Here is a 15,768-nt window from a genome sequence, read left to right as displayed (position 1 = left end):
ATGGAAGAAAGCAGGATACTAGGGCTGCCCTTCTTAATAACTAATATTACAACCAAATGCTTTTTGAATGACAGGTGGGGGAGCTCCTCTTTGAGATTTTGCCTTATTTTAGGACACAAAGCAATCTTTTTTTAAACCATGAAGTTAATCATTTCATTTCGGAGACAACCTTTTTCAACTGGAAATAATAATAAACTTCATATTTTCAATATGGCTGTCCCCAAACTGTATATACTAAATTCTTAAATGTTTCCCAAAAATCTTATTTGCAAATAACACTCGAGCTATCGATAATATAAGTCGATGAACTGGTCGAAATGGCAGTAAGTATTAAGCAGTAGGAACTAAAGAATCGTTAATTTTCTTTTTTTTTATCCGATGAAGACAAGCAGCTACAAAAATTTGCATATCAGATCAGTAGTAAACATCACTGACAATTTTAGAACCCTACGTTGTGTGGTCAGCATGTTTCTGTACTGTCTTTAAATTGTAAAGATTAATTAAGGGTTACATTAAGAGATAGCTCGTTTAATCGAGGAACATAAACTGGATGCCATATTTCTAACCGAAACGTGGCTACAAGCAGGGAACGACCCAGATATTATTCACGCTCTTCCAATAGGGTATAATATCTGCAGAATAGATCGCAGTACAGGACGAGGTGGAGGCTTAGCCATTATTTATAAGGACACCTACAGATGTCGTCTTCTGCCATCGGCATTTAAAGAAGGGGAAAACCTCCCCTTCTCTTTAGAACTGTCCTCCACTGACTGTCTATCAGGCATATTAATTTATCGCGCCCCCAAGGCGCTAAATGAATTTATCCCTAAACTGATCGATTTGGCCTCAGAACAAGTGGTAACCATGGCCAATTTTATCACTCTTGGAGACCTAAATATACATTTAGAGGATACCTCTCTTTCTACTACTAATAATCTTTTATCCGGCCTCCAGGCCTTAGGTCTAGACTTAAAGTGCCCTCTCCCAACACACGAAAAAGGCCACCTTCTTGACCCTATATTTAGTAACTTACATAATCTTACCTCGGGAGACCCCATCTCCATACCGTGCTCCGACCAGCTTTTAATCCCCTTGTGAGAAGTTGGCCTGATATATAATGTTCACTATTCTAGTGAGCACTTTGTATCAGTCCAAACAACCCTTATTGATGATTGGTTGTAAGTCAACCTTATAGACCAGCTATCCTAGTAGCATGGATACGAGCAGTCTTCGGGCTAAACTCTAGAGGGCGTGTTAAGCCAGCTGTTATACCATCACATATACCCCTTGAACACCAAGTGAAAGGACACCACACAAGTGTTATGAAAATAAACAGTGTATTTATTTAGATCACAACAGCCCTGTACTCTTTATGAGGACAGGGTACTAAGCACACAACAAAACTCTTACGAAAATACTTTAAGTTGCACAATTTACACAAATGCCCGAGGGGCACGAAAAACCATATACTACAAAAGTGGAATGCGAAATTACTAGCAGGTAAGTACTAATCTCATAGGGTTTGGAATCGCTAGGACTGGACTACTGAACCTTCAGATTACTAGCAGGAGGCCTAGGGGACTCGGGTGCAGAGTGTGCACTCTCACGCGGGATGCGGGACAAAGTCTATGGATACTAGTAAATGCAAAGTTAGTGATATCGGACGAATCCGACTAGGTAGAGCTGAAACGAAAAAGGATCTGGACCCTTGGATAGTGAGGCTATGCTGGGGCTCCGAAATGCTGAAGTTACCTAGCCCAGGGGCTGCGGATGCATAGGTCTGGAAAGACGTCGGGAATCCTCGTTGCAGTCTATGGAGCCTGAAAGAAGAAGTTGCTGGCAGGCGACCAGTGAAGAGATTCGGATGGATCCAAGCCTGGATCGGAGATGGAAGACACCTGTAAGCAGAGGGGACCAAGTTCTGAATCACTAGCCAGTGATTAGATGGGCACCAGGATGGCACCGGATGGAGTCACCTCGACCAGGTGAGTGGGCGACGCTGGGCTCTGCAGTCTCACGGACCAGGAGGCGTTGTCGGCGACCAGGATGGAGGTGCGAGCTGTCCCACGATGGTATCTGCTGTCGACGTCGCTGGACCCAGGATTGGGGCAACAAGTCTTGGCAAATGTAAGCCCACGCGGTGGACTCAAAATGGCGTCTGGAGTGGACCAGGAGGGTCCGTGGTGCTCCTCTTTTGGAGGGGAGCAAGGGCCAGTCTGGAGCAACCAGACCAGCAGTGTTGATGTCGTCGTTCGTCGTCGGGAAGGCCACAAGCCAGCGGGCTAGTAGCCAGACAACGCGGTGAGCAGCAAAGAGCAGAAGGGCCCCACGCAGATCTGGTGGATGCTGGAGGGCTGAACTTCGGTGCTGGAGCTGCTCAGGGTTGGGGCTTCTCGGACCCCAAAGCACTCACTCGAGGATCCCTCGGCGGTCGTGCTGGGCAAGAGTCGTGCAGTCTTGAAGATGGCCGGTCCCTCGAGGTCTCGTCGCACCCACGGATCTCAGCTGAGCTGACGATGTGGGTAGAGGTCAGAGGTGCCAGGGAAGCCGGGTCTCGTCGTGCTGGTCAGTCGGATTCCGGAGGAAGGACGTGCAGCAAACCGCAGTGTTCTTGGATGGTGCCTGCGGGTGCAGGGTGACTACTCCTTAGTCACAAGGGAGAAATCTTGAGAAGAAGTCGAGAGTTCCTTTCGTAAAAAGTAGTTTCAGGATTCAAAGATGATCTAATCTGGAAGGGGGCCCGTTCCTATCTTTATACTAGGAAAAGGGGCTGGCACGCGACTAGGTCCTGCCCATGGGTGGGACCAGGAAGGGGGGTGGTTACACCCCTCTCCCATGCCGGACTTTCCCCAGGCCAGGGGCTGGTGTGCTCCTGGAACTGGTTCTAGCCGGCCTATGCATAGTGAGCACCGGTGTGCCACTTGCAGTCACCTTCCTCTAAAGCCCTGCCTACCCAGGATACACAAAACCCTGTCTGGGATGGTGCTAGCACCGCCCCTGACAGGAAACCCTTTGTCCAAGCCTCCCTCGCTGGAAGGACTCCCAGCAGCAGGAGGTCAGACTTGTGTCTGTGGTGGCAGCATCCATTTTGTGATGCTGAGGCTTGAGTTAACTTTAACCGGGGTTCACAGTTACATACATGTCGTGTCCCTCTAGAAGGGTGGAATGCTAACCCAGTCGCCAGAATTGGCGAGGGGTTAGTATTCCAATTCGTATGACACCTTACTCGACATGTTTTGATAAAGCGATACCAGAGTTAGCATATAACCGCGAGGATTATAATGCACTTAAGAGTATATGGTACGCGTTATCATGGAACAGCTATTAGGACCTGGTTCCGCAAGCTGCAAACGGGCTCAGCTCATGCCAGAGTACCATCTCACACGATTCCAAGCACTCTGCCTTCAGGATTGTCAAGGCCTGCCATAGGAGTGACTGATAGGAATACGGGTGTCCATTTTAGGGTTAGATATAGGTATACTATATCTAAAGCAAAGGGTGAGTACACCACCTTGCCCCAGCTGTCGTGCAGCCAGTTGTGTCAGATTTAGATGGCCAGCCAGGGGTGGCATAATACATGCTGCAGCCCCTGGTAGGCCCTGGGTACACCTATGCCCTGAGTTACAGGGTCTGATAAGGTGGCCCAGTACCAATTGGATATGTACCTAAGGTACATGGAATCCATTTTACAGAGAGAGCAGTAGGCCTGGGGTCCTGAATAGCAGGGTCCCAGGTCAACTAAGTCGGAAAACCAGCAAAACACCAGGCAAAAAGTTGGGGGCAACCATAGTCAGGTATCCACCTTCCTACACCCCTTATTCTGGGTTACTAAAAATACTCGAGGGGCACAACCTTCTAAAATAACGTGGGATCGGAAATGGGATAGGTTACCCCTGGATAAATGGCAAGCATCTCTAAAAGCCACCAAGCCTACAGTAGGAACAAACATCCAAGAAGCAAACACCAACTTTAATGCCTGGATCCAAGAAACACTAGACACGACCCTCCCTAAAGTCATTATACAGAAATGCAATAGAAAAAACGCGGCTCCCTGGTTTAGCCCTGAATTGAGAATATTAAAGCAATCCTGCCGCAAGTTGGAAAGACTCTGGAGACTAGTCCCCTCGCTAGAAACAAAACATACTTACAGAATAGCTATCAGGAGATACAAAAACGAGATTAAAAAAACTCAGGCAAAATTTTATGAGGATAAAATAGGTACTGTAGCGAACTCCCCTAAAGAGATATTTTGAATAGCCAAATCACTGATTACCCCACCACAACCCCTTCCTTCCAGTGAAGGAGCGCTTGAACGCTGCAATCAGCTGGCAGTATTCTTCAAAGAGAAAAAAGAGACTATTTATAATGCCTTCTCCTCTAATCAGAATTAGAATACAATAACACCGTCGATCTAATTCATGTTCTTGTCCTGGACCACTTACATTTCTTGAACTTTGAGGCACTTGATATAATTATCAGCAAAGTTGTCTCAGGCTCTCCACTGGACGTGGCTCCGCCCAAACAGATAAAGGCAGCTATCAAAGCTGTCCAAACCACCATAATGGAGGTCTTAAATCTCTCTATATCAACATGTACAGTCCCTCACATGTGGAAATGCGCCATGGTAAAAGCATTAATAAAAAAGCCCAGCTTGGACCCGTCCATACTATCGAACTATCGTCCAATTTCCCTCCTGCCATGGCTCAGTAAACTACTAGAAAAACATGTTAATAATATTCTCACTGCCCACCTTGAATCTAATAATTTGCTGGATGATACCCAAACTGGCTTTCACCCAAACCATGGAACAGAAACAGCCCTATTGCTAGTGACGAGGAGGCTAGGAGATTGGTGGATGAGGGAGGAGGAGCTGCGATCATTCTGCTGGACCTCAGTGCAGCGTTCGACACGGTCAACCATTCCATCTTGATCAACCGACTCAGAATGAGTGGGGTGTCGGGCGCTGCTCTGAAGTGGTTCACTTCCTTCCTCAGTAATCGCCATTTCCAAGTCTTTGAAGGAGACGTGGTCTTGTCTAGTCAATCTCTGGAATGTGGGGTCCCACAGGGTTCGGCCCCAAGCCCAACGCTCTTCACCGTGTATATGAAGCCGTTGGCAGCTGTCATCCACCCATTCGGCATTAAGATCGTCAGCTATGCAGACTATACCCAATTAGTGGTATCCCTGGGCCACGATGGTATATCGTCGGTTATGCTGGCACCCTGCCTCGAAGCAGTGGCCGGATGGATGAAGGACTCTTACCTCCGTCTTAACGGAGATAAGACGGAGATTATGCTACTAGGCAACCCCTCCCCCGCACCACCGATTCCCATGTGGCCCTCATGCCTAGGACCAGCCCCACCGCCTAAGCCGTACATAAAGAGCTTGGCGTGTGGCTTGATGATGAACTTAACCTTAGTCACCAAGCCACTGTTTTATCATCAACATGCTATGGGCTGTTAAGGATGTTACGTAAGGTTCTTCCTCTCCTCCCATTCGAAGCACGCAGGATCATGATCCAGGCGCTGATTTTATCTCTGCTGGATTATGGGAATTCCCTGTACCTAAGAGCCCCACTGTCTACAATAAATAAACTTCAAGTGGTACAGAACAGCGCTGCAAGATTGCTCCTGCAGGTCCAGAGGGGACAATCTGCTAGGCCCGCCCCTCGTCAACTACACTGGCTTTCTATGGGTGCCAGAGTTCAGTTCAAAGCGGTTTGTATAGCCCACAAAGCTATCTGGAAAACAGGTCCCATCATCCTTCATTCTATGCTACCACTTAACCAACCATCTAGATCCCTCCGCTCCAGTAACCAAGTTTTAGCAACTACCAGGAAGATCACGATAGCTAGGTGGGGAGGCCGCTCCTTTTCGTACTCAGCGGCCAAGCTATAGAACGCTCCCCCTCAGCTAATAAGAGAGACCCTCAGTCTAACTGCTTTTCGCAAACTTTTGAAAACGCATTTATTCGACCGATAATCTTGCTAGAAACTCTGTGGCTGCTGCTTCTTGGTTCTGAAGCGCTACAAGGCCTCCGGGTAGTATAGGCGCTATATAAATATTCTTTCATTCATTCATTCATTCATTTTTTGATTAATCAGCCATTCTTCCAGTAGCTTCTGTCATGTGAAGACTCCTATCGCAATGCGCAGTATATAAACGAATCATTAGGATTGTACCAAACTGACTCGCTGAGGTTACAGACGCCAGGCCACGCAGCTCCAGTTTGCTATGCATTTTTAAACACAGATAGCCGGTAATTTGATCTTGCCTAGACCTTCCCTAGACGCGAAGCCACGCTGCTCCGGTTTGCCATACAGTTTTTAATACAGCACTCAAATAGCGGCCCAGACAGCCATCCACTTGAACTCTACCACTTCAACCGGATAAATACAAGTTTTTAACATCTACGAATGTACTAGTGCCCATTTGATAGGAGAGCTGTGTCACATGTATTTTCAGGATCTGAAGACGCCCTTATGAAAATTTGACCCACCGCAAGTCACGTTGATGTAATTTTTCTACAAAAGGAGCTATATCATTACGTATCAGCTGTACCTCAGGTAAAGAAGTCCAGCATTTAGATTTGAACTGAACCCGAACTTACTTTATCTATTCTTCTCCACATTATTTGAAAATATAATATTTGTAACAAGATGGTAGTGTCCTGAGGAAGACACCTTCAACGTGTCGAAACACGTAGACAGAAACCATCTCTACTGTATCATCTTATTATATAAACAAATAATGTATATCTGTTAAAAAAATGTTTACTGTTTTTTAATCAATATGTCAATGAATTATTTCATGACGCTTTTTATCAAATTTAATAAATTGTACTTTCTGTGCTAATCCAGTGTCTTATCATTAATTATTATTTTTTTGTTACTTGAACTGTGCCAGTGTTTGTGTTTGCCTGGGTGCATTACTTTTCACAAAGGACTGCATTTTCCTACATCTTGATACTATCAGCCTATCTGCATATTTTATTCCTGAAAGGCTAAGATATGTTGGGTATAACTCTTTGAGGTGATTTCTGGGATAATACATGCCACTTTAATGGTATCAAGCAACTTTATAAATGTAGGCGTTTGAAGTACTGTAGATGGTGGGATCATAGGTGCTTGGATCGATTTATAAGTTCTTTGCCTGCCTGCTGTAGCAATTTCAACTTTCTGCAGAAACCCTTTGATCCTTCACATTTTGTGCTTCAGGTGGTGTCTACATTTTCGGAAAATTTGAACCAGTTCACTTTTGCACCAAAATGTCTGTGGGACTTCAATTTGGTATTGACTGTCGTCCGATGCTAGAAGTCTTACATAGTAGAGTGGTGAAATAACTTGCCCTGACTTTTCCTTGCTGGGTAGAACGTTCACCGGCAGGGGAAGTAATTTGCAGGCCTTCACCACAAATCTACCTACCAGCTACTGCTTTTTCAATGTACAAAGTAACTTAGAGACTGAGCAAACCTTCCTTATAAAGGTGGTGGTAGATTTTCATTTAAATTTATTATTGCAAATAGCAGTATTCTTTTGACACCTCGTACCATAAAAAGGCAAGGTAGAGGCCACACTGACTAGGCAGAAGAGGATATTTCTTCATTGTATCCCTGGGTCTGACATTACACCACAATCTGATAGAGACATCTAGCTGCAGTTTCCTTATCTTTGAACTTCCAGGCGTCAGGCTGGGTCTGGAAGCTTTTTGATAGCAGTACTCCTGCACGCCGATTGGTACGCCGGTCGACTTTACATGATGTCGTAGGCGTCGGGTTCGTCGTCTTGACGTCCGTGTCATATATATAGGCGCCACCCCGGCACACTGCCAATTCTTTTCTTTCCATGTCAGCCAGTGCAGATCCATCGAACAGAGCTACCCCCTGTCAACTTTTGACAGACTTTTTTTTACTTTTTGTCGACTCCTTTTGGTGTACTAGGTATGTCTAGAAAGAAAACCTCGGGGTTCAAGCAATGCGGTGCTTGTCACTGCGCCATGTCGGTCACAGACCCCTATTTGGTGTGTCTCTGGTGCCTAGAGCCCAACTATGACACAAAGTTGTGCTTTGATTGCTGGGCCATGGTGCCGAAGGCTTTGAGGGAGTATTCGAGGCCCCGCGGAGCAGGTGCCTGGGTCGACTCAGCATTTCCCGCCCTTTCCAGGCCTGAGAGCGACCCCCACTCAAAATAATTTTATGAAGCCATGTGCGCCATATTTGGGTGGCCTGACCCTGCCGGCGTGCCTTCAGGGCCCGCAGGTTCAGCTGAAAGAGATCCCATAGGTTCCGCCTTGGCCTCCTTCCTGGATCCGGACCAGCAGCAGTTGTACTTCTGCAACCTTGCCTGGCGCTGTATCCGACATTGAGGCCCTCGGCATCGCAGGCGACGCCTCCTTCTTCGTCTTTCCAGATAACACAGAGCCTGACAGGCATCCACCAATGCTGAGACCGGCGCTGACAGAGCTGTACGGCTCCATGCCGTCCAACTTGCCCTATTCTGAAGGGTTAGACATGCATGATGAAGATTGGGAGGGTCAGCAGGATCCCTTAGAAATCCTGCAACCCAATCAAGACCTGGACTGATATGAGGACCTGGGTGATGCCAGCCACCTCTCCAGATTCTGCCATACTGTCTCCCCTTACTGCCTCCCGATACTGAAGAAACCAGGGGCGGACCCTGGCGTCCCGGCTAATTACCGTCCAATCTCCCTCCTCCCCTTCCTTGGGAAGATTGCCGAGTCCCATCTCACGCAGGTCCTTAGCTCCTTTATCGAGGATAGTAATTATCTTGCTCCCTGCCAAGCGGGTTTTCGTCCCCGCCACTCCACAGAGAAGGTGGTCATTTCAGTTCTGGACCGACTCAGGGAGGGATTGGACTCCAACGTACCTCAGGCCCTCGTTTTATTAGACCTGTCCGCCGCCTTTGACACGGTGGATCACTCCATCCTCTTACGCCGTGTCAGGTTGGCGGGCATCGAGGGCCCTCCGTTGGTTTGGCTGGAGTCCTTCCTGTCTGGTCGCTCCCAGTCTGTCCATCTGGCAGAATTTGCTGCCCCTTCTCGTGAAATCACGTGCGGGGTCCCTCAGGGCTCTTCGCTGTCCCCTCTACTTTTCAATTTATATATTTTTCCCCTTATTTTTGCTTTACAGCACATGGAGGTCGCGGTGTACAATTACGCCGACGACCTCCAACTCATCTTTGATTTATCCCCGACCTCGCCAGGTCAAACCAGCTTCCAGTCCGTGATGCTATTCATCCGTGATTGGATGAATACTAACCATCTCAAATTAAATCCGGACAAAACGGAGCTGGTTCTGACGGGCGGGGTCGCAAATCCATGGTCACCTCTTTTTTGGCCCCCATCCTTAGGCACCCCTCCCATTCCTTCCCCTTCAGTTAAAACGCTGGGCATTACTCTTAATCACCAACTCACCTTACATTCACATATTAGTTCAGTTGTTTCCTCTTGTTTCTTTTCCCTACGGACTATTAGGAAAATTTCCCGTTTTTTTTCTGTGTCAGCACTTAAACTGATCGTCATGGCCATGGTACTGTCAAAAATTGATTATGGGAACATCGTCTTCAATGGTGCCCCCGCATACGCCCTTCACCGTCTACAGCTGGTCCAGAACCAGGCAGCCCGCCTGGTTTATGGCCTGGCTAAGTCACACCATTCCACCCCCCTTTTAAAAAACCTTCACTGGCTCCCTATCAAGCAACGGGCTCTGTTCAAATTAGGATGCCTTACATTTCAAGCCCGAGCGGGCACAGCTCCGGCATTTATCAACTCTGCCGTTATAAACTATTGCCCGCCGAGAGCCCTTCGTTCCTCTTCTTTGGGCCTACTAGTAGTACCCCGTTTTAAAAAGAAAAGAGCCGGTGGTCAGAAATTCACAGTTCTGGCCCCCACTTTTTGGAACGCCCTTCCCCCTTCAATTAGACTCCTACCATCCTATATGGAATATCGTAGGGCCTTAAAAACCCTCTTGTTCCAGCAAGCATTTACTGGTTAGCCGTGTCCCCCGTTTGTTTGTTTTTACCACTGTAGCTCCCAGCGCCAAGAAACTGCTTTAGTATACGAGCGCTCTATAAATGTTTTTAAATTCCAAATTCCCTTACCCTGGCTATGGAGGAGGGAGCTTCATTTGCAATGGTGGTGCGTAGTGGTGCGGAGGCCTTGGACCTGCAGCTTCCTACGTTGGCAGTCAAAACTAGCGTATTGACGGAGGTCCTGCAGCCTGGTGTCTTCTCATCGGACCCCTTGCTGCCTTTCAACAAGGCCTTGACAGATGTTCTACTTGGGCACCTGGTCTAAGCCCAGCATAGGGTCTCCTGTGAATAGAACCATTGCCCGCTGCCACTGCTCTGGGCAACCCAGCTTTCCTCTCTAGCCACCCCACCCCACCCCACCCCACCCCACCCCACAGAGCTTGGTGGTCCAAACCTCCCCTTCCTACGACGCTTTCCCTCCTCCACCTCTGGACAGAGAATCCAAAAGTCTGGCCGCCCCGGTAAGATCATCATCTCTTCCACCAGCCTAGCATTGCGGTCGGTGCACACTGCATGCCTCTTGGGCTGTTATGCCCATTCTCTATGGGATACGGTTGTGAAAGTGCTGCTCAGAGTCTTGGAGGGGGACCGGGCTCTCCTCTCCCAAGCTACTACAGACGGGAGATGTAGGAAAGTAGAATCTGCTTTCATGGCTACCCCAACAGGACCCCAGTCACTGTGCTTGCTCCCTAAATTTGACAGTGGTAAGTACTTTGTACCTTCCAAATTAGCTACTGGTGTACCCATGTAAGTCTTTAGTATATGGTATTAAGGTACCCAGGGCATAGGTACCTCAGGGGACTCCCATGGGCTGCAGCATGTATTATGCCACCCATGAGAGACCACTCAAACTGTGACTACAGGCCTGCCATTGAAGACAGTGTAAGTTGGTGCTAGTGCTTCTTACAACAGATATCATTTTCACTATATCAAGGTCACTGCACTTAAAACCTAAATGTCACCCCTATGCCAAGCTCTTTAGTCCTGAGGGAAGGGAGCTTGGTTATAAGGGTTAGGGTGCCCCTGCATGAGCAGGGCCCCTCTACAAACCCCAGAGTCGATTCTTCAGGCTTTGTACCTGCGGTCAGCCATTTAATACGATTAGTGGATACCTAGTCAAATGTGAGATGTCTAATTATAAATTGGCTGCACCTAAACTAGTCATGTTTAATATCAAATTTGTTGGAATCCTACCCTATTACCAAGGCCAGTGTTAGATGTAGGACCAGATGTCCTGGGGGCGGTTGGGGGGATCGCTCCTATGGTGTCCCTCTGTATTCCAGATACCAGCCTTTTAGGGTCTAACAGCAAGCTAGTGCTGCTGCAAACCACAGAAACGTTTCTTCCCTCCTGCTGCTTAACTGAGCTCAAGCAGGGGAAGGCAGAATAATAAGTTTCTTGTCACAGGGAGATGTGGCCACCTCCCAGACAAGATTTAGTAATTGGGCTGGGGTGGGGGCATTTACCAGCGCCACCAGACTGCTTTGAAAGACACATTTGGTGCCCTCCTTGCATACTCCAGTTTGAGCCAGTTCAGGGAGCCGTTGGTTCTCGCTCTGGCACGAAAACTGGACAAAGGACATGGGAGTATCCTCCCCTCTGTGTGGCCCCTCCTCTGGGAGGGATCCTTGAACTTTCCCAACGCTTTCCCTGGGGTACTTAAGGGCTTACCTGTTGGTGGCTCTTCAGATTTGCTGCGGGACAAGATTCAAACTCGCAAACACTTCACCTTCAACCATCTGGGCACTTTGGACTTCGCCTGGAATCGAGACTGCCCTAAGGAAGACTCCTGTTGCTCCTTGTCTCGCTGTTCTGTAAGTCTTCTTCATCCAGGATCCTCTCCAGGCTTGTGGGTATCACATACACCCACAGGAATCTCCCTTGAAGTGAAGGAGTCACTCCCCTGCATCGACAGGCACAACAAATAAACTGACTGGTCTACTGCTCCTGACATCCCACACACCTGAAAGGCTCAGCAACACATGTGGTGTATCTGCAACTCCCTCAAGGCCTGACCTGTCCTTTCAGCAAGTTCGAGGCCAGTATCCTTCTTCTGAACCGCTGGACCAGAACCCCTGTGCACCTCGTTGACTTGCTGTTGCCGAGGCTTGTTGGCTCTGTCTCCAGAGATCTTCGGGCTACAAGTATCTCCAGCCCCCAGCACCTCTTCCTACCAAGGTCTTTGTCCTCACTGCATCCTCTGCACAGTGGGCCTGCATTTTTAGTGAGCTGCTCAAGGTCCTCTTGCAACTCCTGTGCCTTAGGCCTGTGGGTCCTCTTGAGGTCCTCTTTGGCTTCAGTGGGCTCCCCTGCTTGTTTGGAGCCTGCTCTGACTTTCTTGTACCTGGTGAGTCCCTTGGACCTTGCTGGTCCCAAAGCTGCAACTTTTTTGTTTACCACGTCTGTTGCTGCTGCCAAGGCCTGTTGGTGCTGCTGCCAGACACCGACCCCCTGGTTCCTGACTTCCGACGTGGGATAGCTTGTGAATGTCTCCTGGTCTTCTCTAGCATCACCTGGTCCTCACAGCTGCAGCAACAAGGTCACCCTCATCACTCCTGCAAACAGTCTTTTCTGATAGATACATCTGCCAGTGGATTCCTCACCTTGTGAATATCCCCTTGCGTCAGCAACATTCGGAAATTCTTTTTGTAGCTTCTCGCCGATGTGAACGACGTCATAGAGGCACGGCATCGCGCGCGACTCCGCTGACGTCACCGACACCATAAAAGGCCCACGCCGGCGTGATGACATCAGTTCCCATTTATCCGCGCCATTGACGCTAACGGTTTTCAAGGGATCATCTGTAGCTGTTACAGTAACTTTGTTACTCTGTGATTTTTCTCTGTGTCTTATTGTCTTCTGTCGAGATGTCGTCAAAGAAGACCGGATTTAAGGCTTTTGGTGAATGTGGCAAGACAATGTCAATCACTGACCCGCATGAGTGCTGCGTCTGGTGTCTGAGCTCCGACCATGACGTCGAGCAGTGCCAATCTTGCAAGAAAATGACACCAAAGGCCCTTCGAGAGAGGGAGACGAAGCTCCTCGTTGCAAAATTAAAAAGTAAGAAGGAGAAGAAAACTTCGAAGTCGCGAACTCGGCGTTCGAGGTCGAGGTCTCGTTCGAGGTCGCGATCGGAGTCGTCCTCTGCTCATGTTTCGAGGTCTTCGAGGAAGAAACAAAAGAAGAGGAGCCATGAGTCAAGACATCATTCTGGAAAGGACTTGAGTTTGAGACCGAAGTCGCAGGTTAAGCTGCTTTGGAAGGAGGTGGTGTCTTCGGCTTCGGAAGTACAGGTCTCGGAGGGTGAGGCTTCGCATGCGGATTCGCCTGGATCACCAAAACAGGTAGTGAATCCATCTTCGGTTCCGTCCCATCCTTCAGGCCAGGAGGATGAAGGTGAGGTGGAGGAAGTTGGCGAAGTCGAGGCTCAGTTGCCTGCGGGTCAGTTGACTCCGGTGCACCAGCCTGAAGAGGAGGTCGACATTGTGACGACTCCGCTCCCTCGGCAGCAGCCTGGGGGCTCATATCCTGCCTTTCCGGCTCCAGGTCAGGATTCAACGCAATTCGTCAATGCCATGTTCGGGGTCTACTCCAGGGCAATGTACCCGTCTGGTGCACCTGTTGGTCCCACGGGACCTATGGCGTTTAGTCTGGGTGTTTCCCAGGCTTATGCCCCTGCTCCCTTCATGCCTTTCATGCCAGCTCCAGCACCGCTTTGGCTTTTTCCGACGCCGGTGACGCCTTCGACGCCGAAGCCGCCAACGCCGAATCCATCGACGTCGATTCCATCGATGCTGGTACCCTCGATGCCGAATCCGGTTCGACCTCGAGTCAAACTGCCTCGCCCGACTTCAGGTTCGACGCCGGCTCCGACTCCGGTGGAGTCGATCATGGATCCGTCGGATTTGTTTGTGAAGGAGAGGTCGAGGCGTGAGGCACAGAGGCTTCTGGAGGAACAGAGGTATCGGGATGAAGATGTGGAGGAAGGTGAGCGTCAGGAGTCTGAGGATCCTTTTGATGACCCGAGGGAGGCTAGTGGCCTGGAACTGTCTCCTGAGTGGGATTTGGCCTCTACATCTGATACACCTTCTAGAGATGTGACTCCTAACCATGTGGTAATAAAGACGGCGGCAGACTTGTTAAACATCACTCTGCCTACTGCTGAGTACAAGTCAAATATTCTGACGGAGGTCCTCCATTCACCTTCCTCTGTAATTGAACCAATGTTGCCATTCAATGATGCTTTGGCTGAGCCAATCTATGAGGTGTGGAAGAAACCTCTGTCAGCCCCTGCCGTTTCAAGGGCAGTTGCGAGGAGATATAGGGTGGCTCCTAATGACCCTGGCTTTTTATCTACACACCCCCTGCCTGAAAGTTTTGTTGTGCAGGCTGCCTGCTCTAAGAAGTCTGTGGGGGCTTTTCCCCAGGTTCCTGGAGAGAAAGAGTCGATAAAGCAGGATCAGGCAGCTAAGAAAGTCATCTCCCCAGCCAGCATGGCGTTAAAATCTACTTATGTGACTTGCCTGATGGGACGTTACATCCATGCCCTGATGGATTCTGTAAAACAGTTAGTGCCCAAGATTCCTGAAGGGGATAGAAAGGACTTTCAGGAAGTTATATCAGACACTCAGGCTGCAGCAAGGCAGGTAATCCAGAGTAGGCTGGACACGGCAGATTCGGTGGCGAGAGTCATGGGCTCTTTGGTGGCCACTAGGAGAGCTGTGTGGTTAAAGTCGTCAGAGTTCTCAGCAAATGTACAGTCTGCCTTGATGGATTTGCCCTTTGATGGCTCTGGACTGTTTGGGAAGAAGGCTGACGCTGCTTTAGAGCATTTTAAAGACAGCAGAGCGACGGCGAAGTTGTTGGGCCTTCAGACAAGAGGCACATTTGGGAAGCGCTTCAGAGGATTTGGCAGGTCTTCCTTTCGAGCCTATAAACAATCTCAACAACAGCCACAGCAGCAGCAAAATACGCTGTACAATTCTTATAGGGGCAGACAAAGAGCTCGTCCCAGAGGTCGTCAAGCCTCCTCCTCCTCCTCCTCTTCCTCTTCCCCTTCCCAGCCCCCTGCCAACGCAGCAAAGCAGCCCTAGATCCGCCATTCCGGATCATGTGGGCCCAGTGGGGGATAGGCTTACCCATTTCCTACGAGATTGGGAATTAATTACATCAGATCTTTGGGTTCTCAATCTCGTGGAAAATGGGTATGCTCTTCCTTTTCGGGAGATTCCCCCCAAATTACCCTCCTTGCCAGGGTTTTTGTTCGGAGGACCACCTTCTTCTCCTGCAGGAGGAAGTCCTGGCACTGTTCAGAAAGGGTGCGATAGAGGTGGTTCCGGAGCAGGAGAGGGGTCAGGGATGCTACTCCCGGTATTTCCTGATCCCCAAGAAGGATGGAAGACTTTGTCCATTCCTGGACCTCAGGATTTTGAACCTCTATCTCAAACAGAAGAGGTTCAAGATGCTCACCCTTGCGCGGGTTTTTCAGGCGCTGCTGGAAGAAGACTGGATGGTGTCGATCGATTTACAGGATGCGTATTTTCATATTCCTATCCTGAAGTCGCACAGGAACTATCTCCGTTTCACGGTTGGGTCGCAACATTACCAGTTTGCGGTCCTTCCGTTTGGTCTTACTACTGCGCCTCGAGTCTTCATCAAGGTCATGGCTGTGGTGGCTGCACATTTCAGAAGGTAGGGCATACCTGTATTTCCATATCTGG

The 15,768-nt window shown here is 49.0% G+C and overlaps 1 protein-coding gene across 2 annotated transcripts in view; it reads left to right on the top strand.

Annotated features, from left to right (window-relative positions):
• Positions 1-15,768, top strand: part of CEP89 (centrosomal protein 89) — a 1,308,678-nt gene that overhangs the window by 824,603 nt on the left and 468,307 nt on the right. The gene's annotated exons all lie outside the window — the stretch shown is intronic.

Source organism: Lissotriton vulgaris, chromosome 12, assembly GCF_964263255.1.
Source record: "Lissotriton vulgaris chromosome 12, aLisVul1.2, whole genome shotgun sequence".
Classification (NCBI taxonomy): Eukaryota; Metazoa; Chordata; class Amphibia; order Caudata; family Salamandridae; genus Lissotriton; species Lissotriton vulgaris.
Note: the sequence above shows the minus strand (reverse complement) of the source record. Positions and strands in the feature narration are given on the sequence as shown.